The sequence below is a fragment of the Rhinolophus sinicus genome, chromosome X (genome assembly GCF_036562045.2).
Source record: "Rhinolophus sinicus isolate RSC01 chromosome X, ASM3656204v1, whole genome shotgun sequence".
NCBI classification, from domain to species: Eukaryota; Metazoa; Chordata; class Mammalia; order Chiroptera; family Rhinolophidae; genus Rhinolophus; species Rhinolophus sinicus.
In genome coordinates, this window is record NC_133768.1 from 18,197,820 (window position 1) to 18,222,882 (window position 25,063).

Sequence of the window (25,063 nt, forward strand, 5' to 3'; positions counted from 1 at the left end):
GAGGGGCAGAGCCAGAAGGGTTAGGGCTGAAGCCGGGTTGTGTGGCCCTGAGAAGAGCACAGGAAACCAAGCAGCTGGTTAGAGGGTGACACTGGCAGAGACACGTTGTGTCCTCAGCCTGAGTTGGGAATTTGATGTGAAAAGTGAGGAACTTTCAGGAAGTTCTAAGAAAAGTAGAGGAGTGAGGACTAGAAATGGAAAAGTGGAGACCTTGGGCGAGTAAAGCAAAAATAAGTGAGACCGTTCCATCCAAGTCCCTGGTGGGAATTACGTGGCTTGTTTACTTACGATGCTTCTCTGGGGAGGGCAGAGAGGAACCAGTCCCAGCTGGAGCCCTGGGGCAGAGGGCCTGAAAGTGCTGCCTTGCGTGCATCTCTGGTCTGGAGCTGGGATTAGGGGCTCCTTCGATTTCTGGTCTTCTTATCCCAAGGGGAGTCAGCTGGGGAACTCTTTCCTTCTCTTTTTCTCTATAGATAACCTTTTATCCCTAGAGACAAGCTAAGTTTTCTATATTTCCATCCCTCTATTTGTTCACATGTTATCAATCAGCAATTAGTGATGGGGAGATTCTGACTAGGGACTCACTGGAATCAGGGCTGTCCCACATTGGGTGGCTTGTGATATTTTTAATGGCACACACATATCACACATACTCACTCATCACAGAACCCTAGTAACATTAATCCCGAGATGTTTGCTTTGCTCATGAAAATACTTCAAACATCCAGTGTTTTCTTTCCTCCAGTAATTCAGTGAACATATTTTGACACACAGATAAATACTGCTCCAAATGCTTTCTCAAGAAAACACATAGTAGTTTCATCATACACTTAAGGGAAACATAATTTAGCCACTTCTGACCGTTGGAAAGCTGCCCCAGGGTTTGATAGATGAGCTACTAAACCATGTTTCTCTTTGTATCCGCCCCCTCCCCACCAGGTGATGTTTCCACTGGCTTTTTTCCCCCACAAGCCCTCACGCCACTGATGGCAGTCACCAGTTACATTCACTCTCAAGGTTAATGAGACATCAACAGGCACATCAGACCTCTTCCCAACTGGATTGTTTCTCCTGTTTGATTTTGGTTTGTTCAAGACAGAAAATCATATTTTAAGAGAAAGTGTGAGAGAGACGGCAGGCCAGGTGGCTTTGCGTCCATGTGTAAAGGGCAACTTGAAAGGACGGCGGACTTGTCAATTACTTGTTTTAAGAAATGGGATGGTTTTTCATGTTTGAGGTGTCTGGGGAAGATCAAAACCAATTCGAATAGTGGTCAGAATTCATTTCTAGCTGATGGCTCTCTAGTCAAATAAATTCACAGAGCTTATAAAAACCCAGATTTAGGAAACTGAGGGGATTGCCTTCGATTTTATATATCCTTTTTTTTTCTTTCTACATCCAACCCCGATATTTGGCAGGTATTAGCTGGGGGACAGCAAAATGGCCCTTCAGTAGTCATGGTAATGTAAAGTGTGGGAACGAGCACTTCTCTTTTTTTCCTTTAGAGATTAATGAAGACTTGTCCTTTACAAAAGGTACTAGGAGTGAGAGTCTGTTTCTGCCCTTACTAGTGTTATCCTAATACTTGGCTGCTGGCATCAGGAAGAGCACTGACAGTTAACACTGTACACAACACCAGCCAGCCCCTGCCTGTTTTATAGCATCACATTCAAAGTAAAGTGGACACAGCATAAGCAGGGTTTGAGGCTTTTCAGGCCCCACTACGAAACTGGAGGAAATAAGTTGCAGGGCTGTGTTGTCTCCTCTCCATAGTACGCTTGTTTGTACCTATTCAGTGAAGGCGACCCTTCTTGGTGTATTAGTCCAGCTACTTTCTGATCAAAACGAGACTGGGAAAGGATGATGACAAAAAATAAAAACCCAGGTTGATTTTTTTTGAAGATAATTGAGAGTACCACAGAAAAAAATAATCCACGTTTGAAAATCCAGCTCATCTGGTTTGGAGGAGTTTCCTCAAATTTGTGTAAGGGACATGATTGCCTTACTCTGACTCTGCAGCATAGAATTTGACCCCAAACTATGAGAGGGGTGACTCTGCCTCTCAACGGATCCTCTGAAGGCTGTGTAGATGAAAGTAGGTGGGGCCTGATGGTCCTGCTAAGGAATCAACTATTAATTTCTGAACCTCTTTAAATAAATGTTGATCTTCAAAAGTCTTCATTTCACTAGAAGATTAAATTCAGCTCATTATCATATTTTAGCAGAAAATCTACGATGTTTCTCTCAGAGCAAATTTCCGGGTAGTGCCTCACAAGCTTTTATAGATATGTTTCTTCCTCATCACCTAAAATGAAGTGTAAGAAGGTGATGTTGATAATTGATCTGGGCTGTGACAAAAACGATACTTGATTTATTCCAGAATCATCCATGTAGAGTGAAGAACCAGTTTAGCCCAGTCCTTATAATAATGCTATCACCCTTATAGCACTTTATAAAGTATAAACATACATTGTGTTTAAATATAGTAAAGGCCTGAGGGTAGGCAGGAAAGTGCTGCGTGCCCATTTTACAGATGAGAAAACTGCTACTTAGAAATTAACTGACTTGTCCATGGAAAAAAGTCAAGGACAAAACCAGGACTGGGACCCAGGGTTTTTGACTCCCAGTACAGTGCTCCTTTCATTATAATTTACTGCCTCTCGTATGCCAACCTACTTGAATGACTTAAAATGTACATGTTTGTTATCCAAATGAACTATATTTGACCATTGCATACTATTGTTCTAACAGTGGTAAATGGATTATAAGAACATTCTCTTGAGTGATTCTTCCTGGTGTCAATGAAAATCCACATACAGAAACTCTAAATGCCCAAAGGAGAGCATAAAATATTTATAATTAGCAATAATCAAAGACAGACAGATCGAATATTTTACTGGAAAAAAAAATCTGGATGATTAAACGTGGCTATTTCGTGTTTGAGCCGGGTTCGGCTTATAACGTCCCTGGCACCCTCAATAAATACTTGTGAAGTGGACCTGCCCTGCTTTTAGCAGACATGTATGTGATGGGTAAAGAAAATTCCATAGAAACCACTTTCAAATATATTTTCAAAGTGACATTTTCATTTTTACAACTTTACAGGTAGTTTCTAGGCCTTCTTGTTTTTCCAAAATGCCATTTTTTTCTTCCTTGTTAACCTCTGTGGTCACATCAAAACATATTTCAATTTTGAAATGGGGCAGGGGTACTTCCTTTGCATAATGTCCTCTTCTTAAGAGGAACCTCATAGGATATTTTATTCCAAACCAAGGGAAAGACACACCCTTACTACACATTCTTCCACTTTCTGGGGAATCTCATTTTGTTGAAATACTGAGTTTCTATTTTATTTCAACGTTTTATGTTAAAATACATTAAATAGAATTAAAGTTGCAAAATAGGATTAATAGAATTTAACTTGGAATTATGTCATTCAGGTTTTCCAAGAAGGGCAGCATAACGCTAGCTCAGGGTCACAAAGACCTGGTGGCTGGATCAAGACCCCCGTTGTTCCAAATACTGTCTCAGCACATTCAATCATTATAGCAATCACCCATCATTTCCTTCTCCACAATATAAGGATCAGCAAATTCCAGCCTATTATCAAGCTTAGAAAGTGTTTTTACATTTTTTAAAAAAATGTAACAAAACAAGAACAGAAGAGTATGAGGCAGAGATGGCATGTGGCTCTCAAAGCAAGAAATATTTACTCTTTAGTCCTTCACATAAAGAAGTTCCTATGCTATATTCCAAACCTTCTTTACTGGAGCAATTTCAAGGAGTTAATACTGTTAACTTCTAAGGCAGTGGTTCTCAACCAGGGGCAATTGTGCCCCCCAGGGTACATTTGGCAATGGTTGGAGATGTTTCTGATTGGATAACAGGTGGTGGGTTGCTACTGGCATCTAGTGGGTGGAGATCATGGATGCTGTTAAGCATCCTGTGTGGCCAGGACAGCCCCCCACAGCAAAGACTGACCTGGCCCCAAACCCTGTTTCAAGGTGTGCACTTGTTTGTTTCTTCTGTTTTATTAGGATCTTTTTTTTTTCAGCTGCATTGATTATGTAAAATGAAAGAAAAAAAACACACGCCAAAATCTTATAGAACTTTGGGGACAAATACTGTGACCTCTGAGGAAATGCTCTTTGGGGCAATTGAACAGAGACCAGATTTTCTAGTGTAACCTTCCCCAGGGTGCAGTTATCTCACTCTGTCTCTAGTTCTGTCCTTTATGGTATAAATCCCTCTGTAGGGGAACCCAGGAAACGGGATGCAGTCTAACTGCGTGAATGGCAAAGCTGCTGAATTGACCCTGGCCTTGACACTCAGAGTGCCCATTATCGGCAGGCCTGCCCCTCAACCTGTAGCAGCCACCCGCTAGGGTAGGCCGAGCCTCTCCTGACAGGGTGCAAGCCCGCACTGTGAGTGGTGGCCTGCTGCTTTGCCCTCCGGAACAGAAAATGACAAAAGAAGAACTTGCAACCAAGGAACAGGGGATCAAAGACCCCTGGGTTCAGAAGGCACCTTAAAGGTCATCTCCACAGATGCTGACACTGGAATCTGCTCTTAGCATCTCAGGGTGCTTTGGCTGGTGACAGGTCCTATGACACCTTGGGCAGTCCTGTCCCTCCCGTGAGTTTTCTGAGTGGCAGATAAACTTAGAAAAGATTGAGCCCAGGCCTGAAAAGGCAGCATTCGTGCGTCTGCTGGGCCAGCGAATTGCCTTTTGCACTTTATTTTTGCACTAGGGGGAAATTAAAAAGATATCAAGATTGCGTTTCCTTTTTCTTTCATTTCAGAGGAGGTCTATCCTAATAATCCAAGTATAATATTGTTCTAGGGTTGTCTGACTTCTGAGCACTTTTCATTGGTGTGACTAGTAACCTCAGGTGCCCCCCCTGCTTCTCTCATGTAGATTTGGGGAGCAACCTTGCTGTGCAGATCAGCATCTGGGACAAACTTCGGGCAAACTGCTAATTTAAACAGAAATTTAAATATAAAGCTGTAGTGTGACTCATGGTATCCTGATAGATGCTATATTAGAGTTAGAGAAGGACGATTTTTTTAAATTAACACAAAAACCGAACCTGTCAGGATTCACCAGATTCACAAACCTCACAGAACAACTGAGCATTTCACTGGCAACTCCTCAGGATCATTAAGAGGAGAAGTAAGCTAAAGGAAATTATCTGTTTCCTGCCTGAGAGGGTGCAGCATCCCTTGGCACAGGAGCTGGGGAGATGCAAGGTGCTGGGGATCTGATCAAGTCTGACTTTGTGGAATGTGCCATCTGGTTCCTGACTTTGGGGCTCAGTGTGAGCCCCCAGTGACACTTGAGATATGCTTGAAGCAGACCTTTGAAGTCACCTGCTCGGTAGCATATCACAGCAAGCAGGCTTGTCTGCAGCACTGCCTGCGTTGCCACCACATGCCTGGAAGGCCACAGAACTTCCGAGGAATCCTGCCAGACTGATTTAATGACCAGCAGGGGAGGTGAGTAATCTCTAACCTTTAAAAGACAAAAAAAAAAAAAAAAAAAGGAAATCAACACCAGTTGTTATTTCATATGGGAAGCCCTGGATAATATGTCGTGCCTTCAACTTTCAACTTCAGAATCCATATTTTGAACAAAAGGAGGCAATGAGGGAATTGTGAAGCTATTTTTGTCTTCTTGCTCTCTAAGAAATCCTCTTGAGAATATTGTTCCTGGGGTTTTGAAAGCTCCCCGTTATTAGGTCTTACACTTTAGGTTTAACTTGTGGGCTCCGTGTACAGTCGAGTTGAGGATTTTAGTGCAGTTACCTCGGGAGGTAACATCCGAAAACACTGGGAAGGAAGTGGGGACATGAAAGAGGGAGCAGCAGGAAGCCAGTCAAGGGAGTATTCTAAGCAAGTGTCCACTGTGGGCCGCCAAGACTCAGTTTCACCGAGGAACTAAGGGAGACACTGTACAACTTGTGTCTAGGTTATCCCAACTGTGGGTGAAGAGGCGGATATTTATTCCCCAACTCTCCAGCTGTCAGTAGTTAATCCGGCTGCATCCAGGGGCATGAAATAAATCTCTGGCAATTCCAGATGCTATATGTATCCCTATAATCAGAATGGTGGTTGTTACTGTTTTATAAAAAGCCTCAGGCAAAGAGCTGCAGCGGTTTGCAATAACTGGCCTTGGCATGTACCATGTTTCCAGGAAAATAAGCCCTAACATGATTTTTCAGGATGACATCCCCTGAACATAAGCCCTAATGCATCTTTGGAGCAAAAATTAATATAAAACCCAGTCTTATTTTCGGGGAAACACGGTAGAGGTGAATGTGAGTTCAGAGAATACGGTGGGACCCTGAGCAGGTCCGACACCCATCTGGAGTTATAGATCTAGGAGTTGAGTGCCCAGATTCCTAGGGGATGGTCATCCCTTCACAAAAAGATGGCCATGGCCTCATCTCCATGAAGCTTACGGGCAGGAATGATCCAGCATAGCTGTTTATCCTTGAATTTGATAAGGAACTGCCATTTTCGGTTTTGTCACTGGATGGTGGTAATGATGATTGCAAACGGTATGGCAGGCCTTGCGGTTTTATACGCCAAGCCCCGGCATTTTAGTATCCAGCCCCTCTTCCCTTTATGAATACAAGAAGTCTGCAGGCCCCCATCTGCACACATCTACTTTTGTTATTCTCCTCCCTAGAAATGCACTCCCTCCATACTTCAAGGTCAAATTCACATGCTTCCTATTTTATCAGGCCTTCCCAGATTCATGGCTCCCTTAAATTCCCTCCCGTAAATTTATCTGGCTTTTAGATTTTTAATGCTTAACTATACACTATTATATAATTTGCTGTGTTGTCACATGGTAGTTTCTCTTGAGCAAGATCATAAGCTCTTCAAGTACAGAAACAATGTCTCATGCTCCTGAATCTCCTAGAAACCAGCGTAATGTGGAGTATGCAGCAGGTCTTTAATAAATTGTTGCTGGTCGATGGCTTATAGGATGGAAAATGTGCCCTCCCTTCCCTATTGATTTATTTTGATCAAATAGAATTTTGCCTGGTAGCACGACCATGTGATTTCTTTAGGATCTATCTTCATTTTTCATCCTTCATAAATCTTGGTTCCAAACTTGATGATAAGCAGTAAGTATCCATTCTGTTTCAGAATCATCTGACATTGATACGAGGAGAAATTCTTAGAAAACCAAATACCTGACCACCTCCACTGGTCCAAATACAGTTTGGAAAGGCATAAACTTGACCTCAGTCTCCAGGGGTCCATTCCCATGTGAGAGGGCAGAGCACTCTGGTCCCCAGGGAGCACCCTCGAAGTGAACTCTCCACTACACATGTCCTTATTTACATGAAGTAAAGTCTCAAAACATTGGCCACAACCATACTCAAATGTAAACATGAAACACATTTTTTAAATCAAGGACAAGTGGTTTACCCAACTATCACTATTCAAGAGATCACCACCCTGATGTTACCTAGCCTCCCTCTTCTTAAAAAGGAGACCGTGTCAACAGAAAGATTTGTTCTAAGCGGTGAACTTAAAAGATGGTACTAGCACAAAATCAGTGTTTCTTGGTAAGTTTAATGGAAACACTAGAACTACTAATTCCTCATGATTGAAGGTGAGATTCCACTGCCCATTCTTCCATGGACTCCACGAATCTGTCAAATACCACAGCTTTGTCAATCCTTCTCATTGTCTCAAGAAAAAGGGCATATCTGCTATAGAACTATCATTATAAGTGCTCAAAAAATCTGTGTGACATTCAGTACCTTAAGTTTGTGAGGTTTGCTTTGTTGCCTTTTGTTGTTGTGCTTGTTTTGGTATAGCATCTAGGCAAGCGATCATACCGAGTAAAGACGGGTGCTCTTAGGCTCTTTAAGGTACCCACATATCCCCTGGGTATCTTGTGAAACTACAGACTGATTCAGCCTGAGATGGAACCCGCAATTCTGAATGTCTAGCAAGCTGTCACGTGATGCTGACGCTGCCAGTCAGTGGAGCACACTGAGTAGCAAGGCTCCAATTTAGCTGTTGTGAACAGCACACTGGATCTGGAGTCAGGAAAGCTAAGCTCAAGTCCCAGTTCTCCTAAGTATGTGACTTTAGGTAAGTCACCTAACCTCCCTGAGAAGCAGATTCCTCATCTGCACTGAGCGCAGTAGCATCCCCCAGCACCCCTCATGGTAAGGATGCAATGAGATCGGTATGTGAAGGCACTGTGTAACCATATCCTTCGGTATTCTGTCAGGGGTGTTACCGTTATTGCTATTTGCTTTGAAAATGAATGTTACTTCCTCATATGTGCCAGCTCTTTCAGCCATTATTGCCTGTTGAGTAAATACACATGTAGGCATTTTTTAAATTTGATCCAGCAGGCAATAATGGGTGCTCAATCTGCATTCTCAATACTCAGACTGGCAATTTGTTGGTCTTTAATGACTCCATCTGAGTCATTACAGATGACTGGATCCGTCCTACTGCCGAGCAAGCAGCTCCTAAGGCAGGGCTGTCCAAACTGCGGCCCACGGGCCAACTGCAGCCCGCAATCCATTGTTAATTGGCCCGCAGCAAACTCCAAAAATATATTTAGTTTACTTAAATAAACCAGGTGAGGCTATACGTACTTCACCTCGAGTGAGTGGCCCGGCTGTTTGTGTATTTTACCACATATGGCCCTTGGTAAAAAACATTGAAAAAAGTTTGGACACCCCTGTCCTAAGTTCTTTGGCAGGCAGAGCTGTCAGTGGGGATAGGTGGATTGTGTTCCAGCTCATCAAGGTGGCTTCTCAGGGCTTAAAACCTCATCTTCATGCTTGACAGTGCTTTGCACACAAAAGAAGCCTTCACTTCCTGCCCAGGGAAGTGTCTGGAATTAAAAACTCTGGGAGACTCTGGGCTCCTGTTTCAAGGTTCTCTTCACCACTCCTCACAGCGGTCGTGCAAGAAAGGGATTCTCCAGCAATTTAGGTGAGAGAGTTGATAACTCTCCTTTCTCACTTAATTTGCATGTCTACAGTGTTTCCCTGGGAAATCTTGCCAACATAGGTAGATCTGCAAGCACTTCAAGGGGAAGAGTGTCCCTTAGAATTCCCGGAGATCAAGAGGACCAGGCAAAGTGATAATTGTAAAGCCCCTGGAAACTGTGAAATGTAAAACTTTGCTTAATTGGGGTTTTAATCATTTAAGTCACTGCGTTTCCCTTCTCCTTTCTGAAATTTCTTTTTATAGGGTATAAAGGAAATCTATAATTATTTAGGATCAAAATCAAATCCACCAAAGAAAATTTCTCTGCCTACCTGGTTCTTTATGCCTAAACTCTTCAAACAAAACTAACCTCAGTGTAAGTGAGGATTAGCAGTTCTTCTCAAATTTGAATGTGCTTTTGAATTCTCTGGGAATTTTATTAACATGCATATCCTGATTCAGTAGGTCTGGGACAACAGGCCTGAGATTCTGCATTTCTAACAGGCTCCCAAGACTGCTGCTTCTGGTGGTCTGAGGGCCACACTGACTAGAGCAGTGGATTGGTGGACCTGAAGGACATTTGTGTACCCTGACTAATAAATTACTTAGTGCCATTCAGTTGCCTCCATGCTTGAATAAAACAGTGGCTCCCCCAACATGAGCAGATATCCCCTGGAGGGCTCGTCCAAACACAGGTTTTGGATCTCACAGAAGAGTTTCTGATTCTGTAGGTCTGAGGTGGGGGCTGAGAATTTGCATTTCTACCAGGTTCCAAGGTGCTGCTGTTCCTGCTGACCCAGGGAGCACACTTTGAGAGGCACTGCTGTACAGCATGCTAGTAAATGCCGGCTAGGACTAACGCCCAAAATGCTGTCTGTCTCTCTCTCTCTCTCTCTCTCTCTCTCTCTCTCTCTTTCTCTAGAATCTGGCCAACAGATACAAGCAGGGTGCAAAAGTGATTCGGTTGGCGGTTCATTGTGAGTGATGCTGTAATAATTACTGTGCAAAGGGTACTACAGAAGTCTGAACCTTTTAAGTTTGTAGTTTAAGGCAAGCGTCATTGGACAGAGGAGCCTGCTCCACTGCCTGTCTCCAGGTGTTGGAGTTTAGGAAAAAGGGGTTGATAGACGAAAGCACACTCTGAGGTGGAGGGGAGAGAGCTAAGCCTCCCATTCACACGTACACACAAACTGTGGTGGTTGTCGCTTCCGTCACTGTGATTGCCAAAGTTTCCTTTTTTCCAAAGACTTCCCACACAGGGTCACCCGCCATTTGCCTTTGTAGAAACTGTCTTTACATCAAACCAGAAGGCGCAGCAGGTACAAACAGGATCTACACGTTGCGATTCTGAGACAAGAACCCAGCTCTGTGCATGCCAGAGGTGAGGTATCCATGGAGAGAGCCCTGGCAGCTGATGTTCAGTTTCAACTACTGTCTGCTGTCAGTGTTGTTAGAGCGAGATGAAGTAGAACTGGAGTGAAGTTCAGTGAGTACTGGTTTGGGCACAGTGGAATAAGCGTTGTTTCAGAGGCTCAGAGTTCTGTGTTTGAGGCTGTGAACCATTCATATGTCCTTGATCAAGTCACTTAACCTCTCTGGGGTCTTTATTTCCTCACCTATAAAATGGGATCAATAATATCATCACCATGGAGTTGGAAAATAAAAGGAGATAATGTGTGAACAAACTTTATAAAGGGCAATATGCCTAAAGCCACACAAACCTCATAGTATCTGCACTGAACAGACACGTTTGTCTGGGGCAAGGATTCCAAGCGGAGAAGAATAAACACCTTAGTCACCTACTTGACATGTTTCACATTGCCATCTCCTTTTGTGAAAAAGTGCCTGTAGAGTCAAGGACTACCTTTCACTAATCAGAAGCTTTGCTGACAAGGCCTTATACCTCCAGATGATGTCCTATTACATCAGTTTATAGTTTTACTTTGAATGACCAAAGGAGAATAAAAAAATAGCATATCGGATCATCCACTGTCTACACTTCAAAAGCCTTAGACCCACACTGTCCAATTCAGAAGCCACTAGCCACATGTAGCTATTTGATTTAAATTTAATTAAAATTAGAAATTCATTTCCTCAGTTCCATTAGCCACTTTTCAAGTGCTTAATAACCACATGTGCCTATAATGGACAGAACATATAAAGAATATTTTCGTCATCAGAGAAAGTTCTGTTTGACAATGCTGCTTTTCACAGATAAAATAACTGAGTCATCATATAGGTTAACTAATAAGCAGTGGGATCAAGATCCAAACACAGGCATGGCCTCCAAAGCATCATTTAAAAAATAACTAGACCAGATTGCCTTCATGTAACACAGCAATAGATAAGGCATGGCCCCTGTGTCTGATGGCCTTTAAGTAGTAACAGAGTGAGGGGGAACTTTCAGTTTCAGCTTCAATATTGTGAAGCGCTTAGACGTTCCCACCCCCATCCTTACAAAAAGAGAAACCTAGATGAACTGAAAACCAATGACTTCTCTTGCACACATCAAAGGACTGAGGTCACAGGGCAAACTGCCATGCCAAAATCTGTACAGGCAAGGACATCCATAGAGACATAGACACAATCTGCTTACTTGAAGCAGAAGCCTCGGGTAGAAACACTTAAATGGTAATTTTGACAACTTGCTGGAGGCTAAGTGTGGAGAAGCATGAGTGTGTGCAAGACTTCTGGGGACTGCAATCACTATCTTTGTAGGAGGAGGGGTTGGAGGGCTCACACTTTCTTAGACTTCCCCTCCAGAAACCCCACCAGAGCCCTAAGACGAAAAATCGAGCAGGGAGAGGTAAAAGAGTAATCATTATGAAATCTATCCAGTCTTCTCCATAACAAAGGGAAGAAAACTTTGCCAGATCACCATTCAGAAACTTTATCCTACGTTCCTCCCCGCACTGAAGCCCCCTTCAGCCTTTCTGTCTCATCTAAGGAGTGTGGGAGGGAAGAGCCAACAGGTGTCAGGGCTTCAAGGAAATAGGTTAGGAGTGCTGCAGCTAGGGAAGGGATGGGGTGGGGGAGGAATTATATCACTGGATAAATATTTGTGGCCATAGCCTCAAGGCACAGGCACACTTAAAGACTGAGATTTCCTTAGAAAGTTATACAGCATTTCCCCTCCTTACACCTTACCACCACATCAACAGGGCTCCAGTATAATAATAGTGATTATAGCTGAAAGAGCTACAAAACACATAACTCTCACTGAAGAGAACTTAGAGAAGTCCAAAGTCAAGAGGAGAGACAAAAACAATGACAGGAGAGAAATTTGAAGCTTCTGGTTCCTATAAGCCTCAACAAACATTAAATAATCCCAACTCCTAGGTTAACGTAAGTCCTCGCTGTAAGGCCTATTTACCTCAGTTCCTATTCATTAATACAACATGTCCAGTTTTGGGGGGAAATTTACAAGGCATGCCAAAAGAAAAAAATACAGACTGGAGAGACAAAGGAAGCATCAGAACCATATTCAGATATGACACAGATGGTAGAATTATCAGACAGGAAACTTAAAATAACTGATTAATATGTTATGGGCTTTAATGGAAGAAGTAGACAACATTAATAACACAAATAATGTAAGTAGAGAGATAGAAACTCTCAGGATGAATCCAAAGGAAATGCTAGAAATAAAAACCATAGCATAAATGAAGAATGGCTTTAATGGACTTATCTGTAGACTTAACACAGCCCAGGAAACAAATCAGTGAGCTTAAATACAGGGTAATGGAAAACTTCAAACTGAAACACAAAGAGATAAAAGAGAGAAAACACCCTAGAACAACCAAGAATTGTGGGACTATATGAAAAGGTATAGCATACACATAATTATAATGCCAGGAGGAGAAGAGAGAATGAAACAGAAGAAATATTTGAAGTAATAATGGCCAAGAACTTTCCAAAATCAGTGACAGACACCAAACTACAGATCTAGGTAGCTCACGGAACACCAAGGAGCATAAGTACCCATAAAACCACACTTAGCCATATCATATTTAAACTACAGAAAACCAAAGACAAAGAGCAAATCTTGAAAGAAGCCAGGGGGTTGGGGAGGGGAGACACCTTACATATAGAGAAACAAGGATAAGAATTATATCAGACTTCTCATCAGAAACAACACAATTAAGAAGAGAGTAGAGTGAAATATTTAGAGTTAAAAGGAAAACTCCACCAACCTAAAAATTCTATACCCAGCAAAATTATGCTTCAAAGTAAAGGAGATATAAAAACTTTCTCAGACAAACAAAAAATGAGAGAATTCATTGCCATCAGACTATTCCTGCAAGAAATGTTCTTCAGGCAGAAGAAAAATCATATAGATCAAAAATTCAGATCTACAAAAAGAAAAGAAGCATGTTAGAGAAGGAATAAATGAAGGTAAAATAAAATCTTTTTGGTTTTCTTATTTTTTTCAATTACAGTTGTCATTCAATATTATTTTATATTAGTTTCAGGTATACAGCATAGTGGTTAAACAATTATATAATTTATGAAGTTTTATTAATTAATCTAAAATATAACTGTTTAAAGCAATAATATTATGTTGGTGCAAAAGTAAGTGCGACTTTTGCAATTATATTTAACATTGTAAACTGCAATTACTTTTGCACCAACCTATTAGTAACAGTGTTTGAGTGACTATAACGTATGGATAAGTGGAATGAATGTCAGCCACGTCACCAGAGACAGGAAGGAGGAATTGGGAATAGTCAATTATAACAACTGTACTACACATGAAGCATTACAGTATTATTTGAAAGTGAACTTAGATTAGGTATAAATTTATACATTCTAGGGCAACCACTAAAAAAAAATATTTTAAAGCTGAATTAATATACCAAAAGATAAAATAGAATAATATAAAATTCGCAATTAAAATCAGACAAGGCAGAAAAAGGGGACGGAAGAAAGAACAAATACAGCAAATACACAACAGTTACAACCATGGTAGATATTAAATCAACTATATCAATAAGTACTTTAAATGTGAAGGATGTAAATATCCAATTAAAAGACAGTGACTGTCAGAGTAGATTAAGAAAAATCAAGACCCAACTCTGTTGCTACCAGAAACCCACTTTAAAGACTCAGATAGGTTAAAAATAATGGGGTAGAGAAAGATATACCATGCTAACACAAAAGAAAGCTGGAGTAGCTATATTAATTTCAGATATGGCTGACTTCAGAACAAGGAAAATTATCAATAATAAAGAAAGAGAGGCTAAAGGGATCGTTTCTCCAAGAAGACAACAATCCTAAACATGTATGCACCTAACAACAGATCATTAAAATACATGAGGCAAGAACTGATAGAACTGAAAGGAGAAATACACAAACCCACTATCATAGTTGGATAGCTCAGCATCCCTTTGTCAGTGATAGGATGAGCAGTCAGAAAATCAGTAAGGATACAGATGACTTGGACAGAGGTAAGGGTCAAGATGTCTAATACTCTGGGCAGAATCATAACTCAACTTTTATAAGGATAGGTCTTACAGAAATCTAGATGTTAAGTTAAAGAGGCATGACGTTGGAGATAGGGAGATTCCCTCCTCCAGCCAGGAAACTGATGTAAGTCTGCAAGCAAGAGGCTTTGAATAGGATAGCTGCAGGAGAAGAAAAAAGAGAGATATTAGACCACCATTTTCGAAAATGTGCTCTAGGAATGTTTCCTTTGATGCTGCAGAATATTTGGGTTCTGTGACCAAATAACTGTGGGAAAAAAATGCATGTGATAGCCCCATACCAGATTCCCCTATTGAAGGTACATTAGTATATTACAAGCTTTACAAAGTTCCCCTGTAAAGAAATCTATTTAACTGTTCAGTTCAGCATTTCTTAAATTTATTTGATCAATGGATACTTCTTAATTTTTGGTGATTCCTACTATTCATATCCCAAAGAACCAATGTGCTTCAGAACACACAATGAAAATACTATCTCAAAAATAGGGAAATGGAATCAATAGGATTTGAGGTTTATTGGATTGGGAGTAAACAAAGGAAAAGGGGTGATACTGGCTTAGAAATTTCCCACATGGGTAAGTGGAAAGAGGATGGTGCTGTTAATCATAACAGGAAAGAGGGGGAAGAACAAATGTGGAGGGAAAGATTCAGCTGCTGGATAGAGACCATTTGAAATATTGCCATAATATATATTTGCAAATCTTCAGGAGGCAGATGGAAATTCAGATCTGGAATTGGGAAGAGAGATGAGGTATTGATGTGAATTAGAGATTGGTTGGCATAAAGATAACAAGCCAAACCATAGAGATGGAGTTCATTGCCCCAGAAGAGGTTATTTGAATATGACAGGACCAGAAGTTCCAGAGACAGAATCTTAAGTGATACCAAATTTACAAGGTAAGCAAAGGCGGAGGAGTCAGTTAGGCAGACACTGGAAAGCTAGGTTGAGAAGTAGGAGAAGAGAAAGTCATGTCATAAAATTCATCACGGAAGAGAGTGAGGGTTTCAGTCAAACCACACATATTTGTTGAGTACCTTTGTTTTCCAGGCACATAGTAGAGGATACAGCAGTAAAGAAACCACACCCATGTCTTAATGGAGCCTACTGGATTCCCATAAAAATCTCAACATGCTTAACCATCTTACATATTTTTAAAGTACTACTTTGATCTCACATGGTTGACTTAACTGTATCTGCTGAGAGTTTAAGAAAATGAGAACTAGAAACTAGCCATTGGATTTACCTGCTTAGAAGTCATTGTTGAGTTTTGGCTGATGCTGGGATAGAAACTACACTGGAGTGGTTTGAAAAATGAGTGGGAGGTGAGGAAATGAAGTTAGCAAACATGAATCTCTCTTTGAAGTATAGTTGGAGACAGCTAATGTAAAGAGATCCTTAAAGAAGGGGAGTTGTGGCAGAACTTGGAAGGGAAGTGGGGTCAATGAGGCCTTTTTTAATATGGGAGAGACATAAGCATATTTCAAGGCTCATGGGAAGAAATTATTAGGAAAAGTTAGAGGACCTGGGAGAAGAGGGGATAAAGAATACTAGGAAGAAGGAAAGGAAAGCCAGAACCCAATGAAAGGAATTGATTTAGAGAGAAGGTGGGTCATGGCCTTGGTTTTCACAGGAGGGGAGGATGAAAAGATAGATATGGGTATTTTTATGGATATAGTGGCAGCAAGTTGAGAATGATTTCCATCTGATGGCTGGGGGTTTTGACTGCAAGATAACAGACAAGGTCAGTAGCTGAAAAGTGAGCCTTGTCGAGTGCTAAACAAAGTGATCATTTGTGTAATATCTATGGGCTTGGAGTCCAATTGACAAGGGAATGAAAAGAGACAAGGTAGTAAATCTGAAGCAATCTCTTTTGCACAATTTGGGTATGAAAACAAAGAAACAACCTCCCCTTCCCTTGTGTCTCGAGATAGGCAAAAGTATAAAGAAGAAATTGAAGTGGAAGTGGGAGACAAGTTGAGAGGGTTCACACTGGATATATTTAAATTTCAGGAGAAGAATATGGATTATATAGAAGAAAGGATTTCTTAACTCCAGGAGTTGTTCGGCATTTGAGTGGCTCATCAAAGGAGACTGAAATAACCTAGAATGGTTCAAAGAGAGGTTGGGACGGTGTGACCTCCAAGGGTGACACAGACTTCAAATTCTGTCACCTAGCTCAATGGTTCTCAACCCTGGCTATGTGTAGAATCACTGGAGAAATTTGGGTCTCATACCCATGGATTCTCATGCCATTGGTCTGAAAACAGGGTGGCCTCCTCCAAATGTGGCCCACAGACTGGCAGCAGCAGCATCCCCTGAGAACTTGTTAGAATTGCAGAATCCCAGGCTCCACCCAAACCTACTAGATCAGAATCTATATTGTTACAAGATCCTCAGTTGATTTGTGTACACATTCAAAATCTGAGACATGCTGGACTAAAGCATGGTCTAGAGTCGGACCAGACATGGACACTTTTTTGAAGCTTCCCCAGAAAATTCTAATATGCAACCAGAGTTGAAAACCACCCTACACAGAAAAAGAGATACTTTTAAAACTGTCTCAAGTTCATGTGATAAAATGTGATAGTATTAGATTGCGTGTGCGCGCGTGCGTGCACACACATACACACACACACAAACACACACACACACACCACACACACACCACACACACACACACACACACACACACACACACACACACACTGAGTGCATGCCGAAACTGTTGAAATCCAAATAAGGCCTGTAGTTGAGTTTCATGGTTTTGATCACGTACGATGGTTATGTAAGATGCTATCATTAGGGGAAGCCTGAACTATATTTACAACTTCTTGTGAGTCTTAAATTATTTTAAAATAAAAAAGTTACAAAGCAAACATGTTAAACTAAGAGAGATTCTGCCTAGGATGAAGAGCAGCTATTCTCCAGCATCTAAGAAGTAAACAGGCTCCGTCATTCATTCGGAGGGGAGCCATTGGAGGATTTAAACAGAGGGGTGACAGGTTTGGATTTGTATTTTAGAAAAATAAATCTGGTGGCAGTTTGGAGGATTGACTAAAAACAAACAAACAAACCCCAGTGAGGAGCAATGGAAATGGAGCACACGAGGATGGATTTAAGAGATTCTGGAGGTAAAATCAACAGAATTAGATGAATGATTCACAGATTGTCAACCTTGGCTGTGTGTATAGGTCCCTGGAAAGCTTTTAAAAATACAAATGCCCATACCCTCACCTAGAGAGTGTGAGGGTGGGCCCAGGCAACTGCGTGTGTGGAGTTCCGCAGGTGGTTCACTGGGCAGGGTTCAAAGCAGCTGGCTCAGGCTGAGGAGGCGGAAGTGCAGGGTAAACCTCACACGTTTCCAATCCAGTCATGCTGGGAACCAGCAGAGGAGGAGGAGGAGGCAGCAAAGAGACAGCCAGGATAAATTAGGGAGGTAGCCCTTCCTCTTCCACTTGTGTTATGTTGAGTAAATTTGTAAAACTTTGGAATTAAAATGTGTAAATAACACTTGCAGCCTAGCTATCTTCCCATGGCTTATCTAACAAATATATTTTAAAATGAAAATAAAACAGTTCATTTGTTTGTGTCATCTAAACACAACCTCAGCTTATGAAAACAACTTTCTGCTAGCCCCAAATTTTGAAAGAATTTATACAAACAAAGAAGTCTTCAGGAGGCTGGGCTGAATGCTTTGGGAACAAGGTGAAATTGTTTTTACTGCTGTTAGCCCCTTTGCATATTATGGAAAGCCCCTCCCAACCTTTCTCCTAAATCCACCCACAGTTTCCATCTTCCTCCGTGCAAGTCTTTCATTTTGGGTTGGTTGGTTTTTGCTCCTGGGAGGCTGTTGTCTGGAATCCATCCAAATGCTACAACTGGTTGCAGAGTGTGGTCGCTCGTGCACCTGCTCTCCTGGGTCAGCAGGGCAGCAGGAGTGGCCAAGCCTCCGTAGTCAGCGCTCACTGCTAATATACCCCCAGATTCCATGGAAGGTGTTCTGGAAGCGTGCACCATGCTCCCATACCCTGGAGCAGGAAGCGGCCAATGGCTAATGGATTGATTTGTCTTTTAGGGGTAACCTGCCAAAGCCACCCATCTCTGCCTCATAAGAACAATCGGGCCCACCGACAGTTCATCGCTATCTATTAGAATCTCTCTTTATATAATGGAATCTTTCTTTATAGAATCTCTCTATATAATGGAAAATGTTTCCATTTCAAAATGGTCGGCTCATAAGCATTTCAGTTTTCCCCTTTAAGGTCATTTTTGCCACTTTTTTAACTTAAAAAAAGTTACAGAGCTCACTAGTACCCATTATAATAATGCATAAGCACCTCGTAACATAATAAGCACATTACAGAGTTTAAAAATTATTTAAATGGTTCATGTGAGATAGAAAACATTAAGATGACATTTACTGGGATACTTCTGTGTCCCAGGTTCTTCTATTACATTATGTGTCAGCTTTCTACTAGCTGTTATTTACAAGGTAACAGGGTAACACCTATGCTCATCCATTTCTTAAATGAACCCAACCTTAGTTTGAGATCTGCAGGCTGGTTTATATTGACTCTGATAAAGCTACTTCACCTTGGAAAAAGAGAGAGGAAATGATAGACTGAGAATTTTATAACCTCTTTATTCCTAATTCCAAGCCCTATTCTTTCTAGAACTGCATATGTTAGTTTCTGTCTGTGTATTCCCTTGAGAGCTGGGCTGGAAAAGCATCACTGTGCTATTTTGTTTTGTATTTAAATGGCCACAACATCTTTACTTTTAGACATAAAAGTACATATACTCATTGTAACATCATCTTATCCCACATGTTCTGGTTCCTCTTGTTTGTTTTGCTTTTTTCCCCCTGAACTAGCTCGTACTTTTGTTTGCTCGCTCTCAATATTTAACTAGGCTTCAGGACATGCAGGTAGAAACTGTTTAATGCATGCTGGTGATGCCAAGACAATTACCCTGTTTCCCCGAAAATAAGACCTAGCCGGACCATCAGCTCTAATGTGTCTTTTAGAGCAAACATTAATATAAGACCCAGTATTATGTTATATTTATTATATTATTGATATTATATTATGTATTATATTATAAGTAAGTCTTATAGTAAAATAAGACCAGGTCTTATATTATATTATATTAGACCCAGTCTTATAGTAAAATAAAACCGGGCCTTATATTAACTTTTACTCCAAAGGACGCATTAGAGCTGATGGTCGGCTAGGGCTTATTTTTGGGGAAACACGGTAGACAAGAGTGTGTCGGCTTGTCCACATCATTTCTGTCTTGTGGGTGTGCACTCTGCTGGCAGTGGAGATATAACAAAGAATAAGAATCAATGAGATACAATATGTCCTATAATATGGAAGCCATTAGACAGATGTGTTCACATGCAGGGGGCCAGAGAGGACCTCACCTGCATTCCCAGGGCACGCTTCCTGGAGGAGGTGATGTCGGAGCTGAGCCCATCAATCCTCACAAGTCCAAACTCCTAGAAAGCAGGGCTGTGGACTGCCACTTGGCAGCTCACTCTGCAGCCCTTTCACAGGCAGCCCCAGTTTCTTACCACTGCTGACGTGCAGCAGCTTCTTCCCCACCACGTAGAGGCCAAGGCTCCAAAAAGGCCCCTGCAGATCCTGCCTGCCTCACATCAAATAGGGCACTGCACAATGTCATGTGTAGGAAATCTTGCTCTCATGCCTCCCACAAAAAGAGAAATGCTGCTTCTCACAGAAACTAAAACCCTCCTATTGTGAGACATGCAGTTGCTCTCAGACATGAACACCAGCAGACAGCCAAGAAGAACAGAGCATTTCTAGGCATTAGATGAAAACCATCATGTGCCTCACAAATAGAAACTCATGGGCAAAGTTGCCAGCCACACTTTGTGACTGAAATGGACAAGAGGTTCTAATATTTGCTAAGAACCCGTGACGTGCTTCTCCGCGAGGCACTATAGCTCCATTGTCTCATTCAGAAATCAACAATACTTCTAGACAGCAGTCCCATTTTGATGATGAAGAGACTGAGGCACCAGAAGGGGAATTTGCTCAAGGTAATCAGGCGGTCGCTACCTTAGTTTGCTATAAACACCTATCTGTATGACCCTAATGTCACGCTCTTTCTAGCATGGCAGGCTGCCTCTGGAGCTCTTCTTTCTTAGGCTTCACAGCCAGTCCCACCTGTCTTGAATTAAGATATTTTCCCACAAACCAATAAAGACAAAGCAGCCCAATAATCAAAGGGCCAAAAGGTTTGCATAGGCACTTTGGAAAAGAGAACAGTCACGTGGCTAACGAGCACATGCAAAGGTGATTAGCATCAGGCATCATGGAAATGCATGTTAAAACCAAAATGATACCAGCACACACCCAACACAGTGGTCAAAATGTAAAAGATTAATATAGGGCAAGTGTTGCTAAGGATATGGGGCAACTGGAACTGCCATACACGGCTGGTGGGAACGTAAAATGGCGCAGTCACTTTGGGAACCTTAACCTAAATGCATGCTTCTTCTCTGATCCCGAAATTGCACTCCTGGGTCTCTATGGTAGGCTCGGGCCGGCTCCATTGGCTCCTGAGCTCTGACTGGGCACATGTCTTCCTAACGCACTTCCTAACGCATTACAAATGCTTACAAATCAAACTTATTTTTGTAAGAGAACTTGTTAAACATTTACCAACATGTCACTGTATATACCTGAGAGAAATGAGTGCACATGTCCCCCAAAAGAGTTGTACAAAGAATACCAATAGCAGTTTTATTTATAAAAACCCCAAACTGGAAACACCCTAAAAGGGCCACCAACAGGAGAATGGAAAAAATCAATTGTGATATCTTCATGCAATGAAATACTGCACAGAAAAAATAAATAACAAGGAAATACTGATAAATACAACATTTATGAATGCCATAGGCCATGGGTTGAGTAAAAGGCAGGCACAAAAGAATACATACTGCCTGGTTCCATTTATCGGAAGCTCAAGAGTAAGCAAACTAATCAATGGTGACAGAAGTCAGAATAATTTTTGGGGGGCGGTTGTGGGGCCATTGACTGGGAAGGGACATGAGGGGTCTCCCTGCTGCTCTAGCTGTTGTGTGTCTTGATCTGAGAAACATTTATATGTGTATGTACATATGAAAGCCCCTGAGCAGTACACGGAAGGTTTGTGCACTCTGCTGTATGTTACACATCAGTAATGAAGACGTGAAGAAGGGCAGCCTGAATCTTGGCAGGCAAATCAGTGTTAGTGACATCTGACACACCGCCATCCTGGAGACTTTCAACACCTGGACTGGCAGCAGTGTCGCTGCGTGAAGACTTTGCCTCCACTGGCACGTCACCGGCTGGGAAGGAATCCAGTGAACACATCAGTTGTCTCCCTCACACCTACCACCATGACAGCAGAAACCCAGAAATGTGAAGATAGGGACTGTCATCCAATTTGGGCAATATTCTAGCATTTGCTGTCAACAGAGAACACTGAAGCCTGAGACCTTACCTGCTGAGATGTTCCAGAAGGACACAAAGAGACTGCTAACTGTCTCTAAGCATTTGTTGTTGTTGTTTTCAAATACAGTAAAAGCCAAAGAAATGCCTGCTTCCTTTATCATCAGCAAGAAGAAAGATGAGAGGTCATGTCATCTCGCAGTTCTCCCTCCATTCCTGGCAGGAGGCAGGCCTCAGCCCTTCTTGAGGTGTTAGAGTGCATTCCTGTCATCAGTAAACCCTGGACCCAACGTGTGATGAGATTTAAGCCTTAAGGAAAAGACTGGCCTGTGCCTCAAAGGAGGGAGGAGTACAGCTGATAGCATCTGCCTGTTCTATTCATGAACTTATCAGAACCACGTGAGAAATATTTGTTGTATACCTACTGTATGCAAATTGACCTCATCAAAAGAAAAACTGTGTCTACCATCAGAACACTGAGTATGAAGAGAAGCTCAAAAGATCCTAACTTTAATCCCTAAGGGTTGACTTTTGTTGTATTTTGACATATATGGTAATACTAGAAAACAGAAGAAATTGGGAGTTGGTTTTCGAATGGTTTAGTGTTTTGAGGACACTAGGAAACTCGAATTCCAGAGACTTTGAGGATTATTAGACATCCTAGTTTAGGTTCCCCCAGAAGCAGACTTTGAAACAAGAAATCAAGTAAAGATAGTTTATTTGGCAAGTGACGGGCAACCAAAAGCAGAGCAGGCCAGTGAGCCAGAAAGGGCAAAGAGCCTAAAAGAGTATGTGATCCAGTAGGCCACGGCTGTGGGCGATTGGAGCACAGCCCACTATGGAAGCTCCGGGAACCAGTTTAAAACATACTCACCCATGAGTAACCCCACCCATGGGAAGGGAGCTGGGTATTATATGCCAACTCCCATCTGTCAGTGGTTGAGGTCCACTTGCAGGGGATGTTAATACCCCAGAACTTCTGGCCTGCCAAGCAGATGGCAAAGTGGGCTCTCTGACAAAGAAGTGTGGGTGCTGGCATTTGATGGCAGGCAGGTGTGCTCTCAAGAGGTAAGGGATAGAGGATATGAGCGGGGTACCAACTGCATCTGCTACAGAGGAACTTGAACCTTCTGTCCTTGTATGGCCCATGACTGAGTACATACAGAAAAGTGAAAGGCCACACATTGGTTAGATCTGCACATCTATAAATCTACAACTGATAGACGACACATGAAGACCCAAACCTGGGAAATGCAGTTCAAATGTTTAATCGGTACCACGGATCTAAAAGTTTTCATCAAATTCTACTCCTGGATTACTCCCTGGGCTAAGCTGACCAGATCTGTTAAAAGGTAGAGAGGTCACCTTTCTGCCTCCTTCAATCCAGTATGGCCACCGTGGTTCAGATCTTCACTTCACCGATGAACTAGTTATTGGATTAGTGTTTCAATCCATCTCCCTGCCTCTGATCTCCAGCCTTCCCAATCCAGCGACCACACTGCAGACACAGTGTGCTTCCCTAGAAATGGTTCTGATCATCTCGTCCCCCGTTTGAAACCCTTCATTGGCTCCCAGTTGCCCACATGACAAAGTCTATCTTCTAAGTTCCGCAGACACAGCCTTGTGTGATTTGGACCTTGCGTGCCTCTTTAGCTTTCCTCTCAGTTCTCCCACTAGCCTGCATCACTTCCGGTTCCTCTGACATCTGTTTTGTCCCTCTGGGACTCTGCCTGTGCTGTAGACTCCGCCTAATATACGCTCTCCACCAGTTCTACATCCCCATGCGAGGCCTCTGCCCGTGCTTCATTTCTCCTCATTCTTCAGGTGCTAATTTAGAAGTCACTTCCTCCAAGAAGTCTTCCCTGGTGCCTGCAAGGTTGGCATAGGTGTCCTTTCTTTAATATCCAGTACATCTCCCATCTTAGAATTCCATGCAGATTTTGTAATTGCCACTTTGCTTGTATCTTCCAAAGTTTGCACTGTGAGGACACAGCCATATCTGTCTAGTTCACGTGGCTGGATATAAGATTCAACAGTTACTAATAAATAGTCATTAAATGGCTGAATGAGGAGATCCTCCTTCATCTGGCCCCTGTCTCCTCTCCAATTTTGTATCTTATTGCATTCCCTCCACTGCTACACACACACGTGCATGCGTGCGTATACACATACACCGCAACATACCAGACGCCCTGTACTCCTGTTATACCCTTTCGCTACTCCTATCATAGGATTGCAACCCTTTAGTTCACTTCATATTTCCTCTGTGCTAACCAACTCTGAGAATCTACCTAAAGTTCAGTAGACTCTTAATTTTCCTGAGGGTAAAACTATGTCATAATGTTCTTTATCTCCCCAGGGCTTATCGTAATGTCCAGCCTAGTGTAGACACTTAATACATGTTGAGTAAATGATTCGCTGCTATAATTGGTGATGAAATGCATGACCTCTAACTCCCAATAAAGCAAAAATGCTCTAGCCTCCCACCTGCCACCTGTCTGAGACCCATCACAGATTTCACATCTACAAACCTTGAAAAATTTCATCAGCCAAGTCTGTGAGCCACTGTCAGCCTTAAAGCAAGATAGAATCACCCAGAGTGACATCTTCGGATATGAAAGTAATCTCTGCTCCTGGCACAGCAAAGCCACATGTCAGTGAGACAACCAAGTGGAAGCCATGTGCCAATTCCAGAAGGGCCAGTGTGTTCAGGGCAGCGGAATGTTCTAAATGGAATGTTCTAGATGGAATGTTCTAAAGGGTGCAATGGAGGCACTCCACCTCTGCAGTAGTGAACAGAACTAGGCTACATGAGAGCTGAATCCTGCAAAGCATTAGAGCCTTGACATGGAAGTTGCAATGGCAGGAAGGTAGGTGTGGTTAGCAATAGTTAGAGATGGAAGGAATTTTTCCAGATTCCTTTACTGGAGGCTTATCTGATGACAGGATATCATCACCTGCGATAGTCAAGGTCCCATCAGCAGGGATGGGTCTGCAAAGCCCAGGATTGCCATCTCATGCCCACTGTGAGGGATAAAAGGATGAAGTCACATCAGTGTCTCCATCCTGAGACACCCATAAATCGGGAGACCCCCATCCTGCTTTGCTTGTGATGGTCCCACGTTATGCCTGATGTTCCAATG

General features: G+C 42.2%; 1 protein-coding gene across 2 annotated transcripts in view; it reads left to right on the forward strand.

Moving 5' to 3' along the window:
* PTCHD1 (patched domain containing 1) overlaps window positions 1-25,063 on the forward strand; it is a 64,322-nt gene that overhangs the window by 1,641 nt on the left and 37,618 nt on the right. The window lies entirely within an intron of this gene.